General features: G+C 45.3%; 1 long non-coding RNA gene across 1 annotated transcript; it reads right to left on the minus strand.

Annotated features, from left to right (window-relative positions):
* Positions 1 to 2698: 2698 nt before the first annotated feature.
* Positions 2699 to 3347, minus strand: LOC120908328. The gene is made up of 3 exons (XR_005741122.1): positions 3216 to 3347; positions 2960 to 3118; positions 2699 to 2897 (listed from the first exon to the last, which is right to left on the minus strand). It is a non-coding gene; the product is annotated as an uncharacterized LOC120908328 (long non-coding RNA).
* Between the last annotated feature and the right edge of the window lie 4386 nt (positions 3348 to 7733).

The following is a 7733-nucleotide window of genomic DNA, read 5'->3' on the forward strand; positions in this document are numbered from 1 at the left end:
GTGGAAGTACGACACAATAAAACTTCCTGATAATAAAGCGATGGCTTTGAGGCGTCACGAATGTCTGGAGAGAAAACTGCGCCGTAATCCAGAACTGAATAAAGCCATGCACTCCAAAATTGCAGAGTACGAACAAAAGGGGTACATCAGAAAGCTTTCACCGATAGAACAAAGCAGCAAAAAGTCAAATGACTGGTTCCTACCGATTTTTCCTGTCACGAACCCGAACAAACCTGGCAAGATACGAGTAGTATTTGATGCTGCTGCAAAGGTGAATGGGGTCAGCCTAAACTCGTTTTTACTGACCGGACCGGATCAACTTGTAGGACTGCTCACGGTTCTTTATAAATTTCGGGAATATAAGGTAGCAGTAACCGGTGATATTCGAGAAATGTTTTTTCAAGTGCGGATGAACCCGCGAGACCAACGAAGTCAAATGTTTCTCTGGAATGATGGAGAAATTGGAAGCACTCCTCAACAATATGTGCTACAGGTTATGACGTTTGGTGCAGCATGTTCTCCAAGCACCGCGCACTATGTAAAAAATATGAACGCAGAAAGATTTGAAGAACAATATCAAAGGGCAGTCGAATGCATCAAATATGAGCACTACGTTGATGACATGCTCTCTAGTATAGAAACTGAAGATGAAGCTATCCAATTAGCACAGGAAGTTCGCTTCATTCACTCACAAGGCGGATTTGAGATCCGTAATTGGTTGTCCAATTCATCAAAGGTTAAAGCTGCAATGAACCGGGTTGAGCCTGGAGCAGAAGCACCCGTCGCAGTTGAACTTGCGACAGAGAAAGTACTCGGCATGTGGTGGAACACGGAGACGGATGTGTTTACGTTCAAAATCTCTCCACGATATGAGCCGCATACATTACTACAAGGACGAGTACCTACAAAGAGAGAGATTTTGAAAATACTCATGTCTATATATGATCCTCTGGGGCTAATTGGTCACCTTCTCATGTACCTGAAGATCCTGCTGCAAGAAGTGTGGCGCGCAAAGACTCAATGGGATGAAGAAATTTCTGGTAGTTTGCTTGTGAATTGGCAAAGATGGGTATCCGTTCTACCTAGTTTACAATTTGTGAGCATACCGAGGTGTTACCGGCAGGCCACGCATTTAAATCAATGTCACATAGAACTTCACATCTTTTGCGACGCCAGTGAGAACGGGATGGCCGCTGTAGCCTACTTTAGATTCGAAAGAGACGGGCTAATAGAATGTGCATTGGTGGGCTCAAAAACTAAAGTTGCACCGATATCCTTCACATCCATACCAAGGTTAGAGCTTCAAGCGGCAGTCATAGGAACACGATTGGCCCAAACAATAAAAAGCTCGCATCGTCTGCAAATCACTCGTGAAGTGTATTGGACGGATTCACGAACCGTCATTAGCTGGATTAATGCAGATCACCGAAAGTATAGCCAATTCGTTGCCGTATGCATCAGCGAAATTGTGGAAACCTCTAATGCTGTAGATTGGTACTGGGTGTCCACGAAAATGAACGTAGCCGATGAAGGGACAAAATGGCAAAGGTTCCGGAACTCGGGCCCACCAGCAGATGGTTCCGCGGTCCCGATTTCCTATGGAAATCGACCAGTTAGTGGCCAAAAAAGGAAATGGAACCGGGTGCAACGGACGAAGAAATACGCCACAAATTACTGCACCACTCGATGTATATGCCACTATTAGAGTTCACTCGTTTTTCTAAGTGGCAGCGACTGCTACGAGCAGTTGCATACGTATACCAATTCATAACAAATTGTCGAAAGGGTAAACTGAAACAACGAGGAGAGCTTACGCAGGATGAACTGGTACAAGCTGAAAATGCAATCTATCGACAAGCTCAGAGAGACGAATATGCGGATGAAATCGGGATGTTAAGCGATATCGAGCTACAATGTCAGCCTTGGAAAAAGCCACTCAAAAAAACTAGCCCGCTATACCAACTGAGCCCTTTCATCGATGAACACAAAGTCCTGCGAATGAAGGGAAGAATTGAGAAATGCATGTGGGTTGGCGATGACACCAAACGACCGGTGATAATTCCGAATAACCACTATGCCACCGAACTAATAATCAGTTGGTATCACGAGAAATATCGACACGCGAACCATCAAACAGCACTCAATGAAATAAGACTTAAATATCACGTTCCGAAGCTCAAGAGCACTTATAGCCGAGTAAGACGCTGTTGTCAATACTGCAAGGTATATAAAACCGCTCCACAAAATCCTGCTATGGGAGACCTCCCGTACCAACGGCTAGCTGCCTACCAGCATCCATTTTCTTACACCGGGATCGACTACTTCGGACCGATGATAGTAGCAGTCGGGAGAAGAACCGAAAAACGCTGGGGGGTGATTTTCACCTGCCTCACTACCAGAGGAATACACATCGAGGTTGCGCATAGTCTTTCTACAGACTCGTGTATTTTCGCGATCCGCAATTTCACCGCTAGAAAGGGACTGCCACTAGAGTTCGTTAGTGATAGAGGCACCAATTTTGTAGGCGCATCTCGTGAACTGAAGGAAGCTGCTGCACTGATTGATGTGGATCGGTTGATGGCAGAGTTTGTGCAACCCGGGACAAAGTGGGTTTTAACCCACCTGCAGCACCGCATTTTGGTGGGTCATGGGAGAGATTGATCCAATCAATAAAAAGACGCTTGCCTTCTTGACCTTCCTCATCACCCCACCGATGAGCTATTACGGGCTAGGTTGAGTGAAGTGGAGCTGATTGTTAACTCACGACCCCTGACAGAAATTCCACTCGAAGATGAAGCTGAATCTCCCTTAACGCCAAATCATTTCATTTTAGGCAGTTCGAACGGAAGCAAGCCTCCGCTACCCTTTGACGATTCCACTCCGTCCGTGCGTAAATCCTGGAAATCAGCACAACAATTTGCACACATGTTTTGGAAGAGATGGGTAATCGAGTACCTACCAACACTAACGAAGCGATCGAGATGGTACAAGCAGACGAAACCATTAGATGAAGGCGACTTGGTATTGGTTGCGGATGGAAACAACCCGCGGAACTGCTGGCCTAGGGGACGAATTGTAAAGGTGTATCGAGCTGCTGACAATCAAGTGCGGCGCGTAACTATACAGACAAATAGTGGTTTGTTAGATAGACCGGCAGTAAATGTTGCTATATTGGAGGTCGGCACAACGAAGCTAAGCCGCTGAGAGCGACTTACCGGGGGGGAGAATGTTACGAGTAACCGTGCCGACAAACCGCGTGTCCCTTATTATGGCATGCGGAATGTAAACAAGCTAAATGACAGGAGATAGGTTTAGACGTTTAGATAGGGTGACAAGATCGATCTTCGAATTTCGAACATTTCAGAAAGGGCAACGTTCGCTGCGTAACGCGATGGCGCAACGGCCATCGCGGGAAAAAAAAGGGATAAATACACCGTGCGCAGAACAAACGGTCTCTTTAAAAGTTAGCGAACGATAGACCGCGTTTTTTTAAAACTACTAAAACCCAAGCTTGTGAGTTTATAATCGGTCGATCCTTTTTTAAATAAAGTAAAGTTTTGTACGTTAATAAAACGGTCGTTATATCTTGTTCGCCGCCGTCGAGGAGCCGACGGAGTTGCAGTTGCAACACTAATAGTGTTAAGCAGAGGCGGATTTATCCATCTCGGGGCCCTAAGCAGGGGATAGAGTTGGGGCCCCTGGTTTCCTTAAAAGTCCAGAAAATAATATCGCATTTTTTTAATATCTTGTTACGAATACCAAATATGTTATCCTGATTTCGCTAGGGATTAATTTTCTTCTGTCGTTTTTTTATGGCAGTTAGTTCATTATTTTAATAGCATCTATCTTCTTGTTCATTGGCATAACAGCCGTTGTCGGTAAAGGCCTGCCTGTACCCACTAGTGAAGTGGGCTTGGCTTACAGTGACTTTTTGTTACCGTAGCAGGATAGTCAGTCCTACGTATGGAGGCACGGTCTATTCTGGACTTGAACCCATGACGGGCATGTTGTTACGTCGTACGAGTTGACGACTGTACCACCAGACTGGCCCAAATAGCATCTATAGTCTTAGTGTAATCAAGCTAACATATTTTGCATATTTTTAGGATGTGCATCCTCGTTGTTTCCGGTAGTGCAAAAATCAAAACTATATTCAAATACTAGCTATACTAGTGTTAGTAGTGTTTGGTATAAAGAAGCATTTCAATCTCTGTAGTAGTTTTTCAACACAAGTACGCATTAGGTCGTTTTTCTAAGCTAAGAGTCTTTCATATTGAAATGAATCAATGAACAATGAAATTATAAACTGTAGTTATCAAAACTCCAGACTTTGAGAATTTCAGTACAGATTTAGGTATATCTAGATAAAGGGATATCGGAAAAACCAAACAAAAAAATCTGAATTGTACTCATTTATACTTTTGTATTTTTATAGCAGAGTTTGCAATACATTTGATTGCTCATTCATATACATGAGCTGAGAAAGCCACTATACAAAGCTTGTGTGATTTCCTGTTTCACAGATACATGAAATGTGTCTGAAATCCAAGCGTCCGACAATGATTATCCTGCACTTGCGTATTTGTAGTCTTTTCGTCTTTGCAATCGAGATCGCTTAGGAAGTTCTTAAAAAATAAAAATTAATCGTCCCAGGAGCTTTTTTATGACTTATTATCAGGAGAGGATTTATTGTTTTGAATATGGAAGAGTGCATAAGTATGTAAAATTTGTTTTGGCCTTCAAAAATTATCTCCAAAGTTCGTAACATCTTTTAATTGCTATAAACGTTATCAACACATTCCACACACTTACTTGTAAGAATGTACTGCTTTGAGAATGATTTAGTTTTCCGATTATTTGTGCATTAATAACAAAAAATCAATCGCTTATAAAAGTGAACTAACATGTGGAGGTTTAGCTCGGGGCCTCCTTTAAGCCGGGGCCCCCCGCGGCCGCTCAGTCCGCTTATAGGAAAATCCGCCACTGGTGTTAAGTAGATAAGTTAGTTTAAGTTAAGATAGCGTAACAAAAGGCCCTAAGCCTAACACCATGCTTTCTAAAACCAAAACAAACTGCCTCTTGGCAAAATGCTCTACAGCGGTGAAAAGCGAGCGTTACGCTAAATCTCGCAAAACAAATGTACTCATGAACTTAATAGAAAAATATCAATAAACATATATTCTGATTCTGATTCTGTGTGTGTGATATGTTTATGTTTATGTTTTTGTTTATTTGTCTATCGATGAACACTAATGCCCTCTCGAACCATTTTAGCAATGTTTTACAATGAGTGTTTTTCAATTGATTACAATAACATAAAACATAAAAATGTGCACTATGGAACCAAATTTAACACAGAAACACGATCATTAAACTCAGTTTGCGAAATCCTCGACTCAAAAGCGTCGCTGACGGCGTTGAAAGCACGGCATGGATGGCATTCTGACGTCTGACGTCTAACTGCTCGGTCGCATATCGCTGTGCTCCGCGTTTTTCCAAAAATATTTAAGTGTATTTTCTAACGTACCAAGTTAATACTCGTTCAATTGACTACCAAACTGCTTCCTGTTACTGTTGCGCGTTAGTGTGTTATTTCATTGACCCACGACTGTGTATTAACGTTTTTAATCCGGATTAACGGTGGTGTGATCAAAACCGCGCATAATTTCGCGATGGCGGCTATCTGTTTCGCGTGTGCTGTGCCACTGGATGCTGCCGACTGTATCGTCGGCTGTGCGTACTGTGAGGCTACTTTTCACCGCGGTTGTTGCAGGCTGCCTTCCGAGCTGATTGATGCGGTCCTGACTCACATCGATCTGCACTGGAGCTGCACTGGGTGCACCAATATCCTGAAAAATCCGCGATGCCGATCAGTCAAAGAGATCGGGGCTCAGGTCGGTTTTCAAGCTGCTCTCACCTCAACTGTTGCGGCTGTGGGGAAGCTTATTGAACCGATTATCGCCGAGGTGCGCAGCGGATTTACTCTACTGCAAAATGCACCCATACCTCAGCTTTGCAATACCGATCCTCGGCCCGTTGCGGGTAGAAAGCGGCGGCGTATCATCGAGGATTCTATGTCCCCTGATGTCAACAAAAACGTAAACATTCGTCAAAATAACATGTATGCAGCGTCATCGCCAAGCGCGTACACTAACACTACAGTCGGCATCCCACCCCCGTCTACGCTACCGGAAGAACTCATGGGAACCGATACGCTATCGTCACCGCTTCGAGCAGCGTTTCCCCAGCCGGCCACAGACAGAATATGGATCCGACTATCTCGCTTGTCCACTGCCGTCACCGTGGAGCAAGTGGTCGCTTCTGTGAAACGCCGTTTAGCCACCGATGACGTCCTAGCATACTGCTTGCTGAGGAAGGGAGTCAGTGTTGACAGCGTAAACTGGCTTTCTTTCAAAGTGAGAGTACCGGCCGCCCTTCGTGACGCAGCACTCGCCCCATCGTCCTGGCCTGTCGGTATTGGTGTACGTGAATTTGTACAATCCCGTCAACGAGAGCATGGACACTCATCGTCACCAATCAAACACCGTTCTCTCACACGCACACCTGTTGTCATCGATCGCCGTTCGATGCCTCGCACACCAACATCCACTGTCTATCACTCACCGGCACACGCATCAACTTCACAGGCTCAAACACTAACATCACCACAATTGGGAGAACACACGCTGAATGACACCACTCATGGTCCTAATTCAACACTCATTGACGGCCCGCTTTTAATTCGCCGCACTTCCAACACCAACTTACAACAGACCACACTTGACCGTTTCTTTCACGAATAGACGAACCTCTGTTAAGTCTGCACAAACACCTACCTGTTATGTTCCTGCTGCTAATGCGCTTCGCACTGCCCGTTCCACTGCCTCTGTTTACTATCAAAACGTGCGGGGACTGCGCACGAAGGTCGATGAGTTTCGCCTGTCGGTGTTGGAATCCAATTTCGATGTAATAGTGCTTACGGAAACCTGGCTCGATCCTAGTCTACCTTCGGCTTTGCTGTTTGACGATAGCTTCCGAGTCTACCGATGCGATCGTAGTGTTGACAACAGTACATGTCTCTGACGTCACGGGAACACACAACGGTGCATCCATCGCTTGGGCTAGTGTGCGTTGTAATACAACTAGGCAATTCCCGACTATTCATCATTGCTGCATACCTCCCGCCTAGACTTGCCGCAAATGCTGCCACGCTCCGTGAAATCGAAAACTGCATTCGCTCATTATGCTCAACTATGCATCCCGGAGACGGTTTACTCCTGTTAGGAGACTTCAACCAACCTCTCGTCTCCTGGTCAGCCGCTCAGCATGATCCGGATTTGGCATTTCTGCATTATGAGCCACGTACGCGATCGGCTCTCTCCGCTCTGTTTATGGACGAGATGCATCATAGCGGACTTTTCCAGATCAATGGTCATCTTAACACCAGCGGACGCGTCTTAGACCTGGTGTTTGCAAATAATGCTGTTGCTTCTGTTTGCCTTCCGCTTGAACTTTGCCTCACCCCGCTGTTAGCAATTGACACCTATCCTCCTGCGCTTGAGTTGGCCATCCCGCTACCACGAGAGGAATCAGCCGTTCCTGCGCTAACATCACGCCTTGACTACGCGCGGACGGACTTTAACAGGCTCCTGCCGATGATCGCCTCGTTCGCGAATGTCTTCGATTGTTCCCGTTACGCCACTCTTGACCTCGCTGTGAAAGATTTTGAGCGG

Source organism: Anopheles arabiensis, unplaced genomic scaffold (genome assembly GCF_016920715.1).
Source record: "Anopheles arabiensis isolate DONGOLA unplaced genomic scaffold, AaraD3 Autosomal_pericentromeric_contig0024, whole genome shotgun sequence".
NCBI classification, from domain to species: domain Eukaryota; kingdom Metazoa; phylum Arthropoda; class Insecta; order Diptera; family Culicidae; genus Anopheles; species Anopheles arabiensis.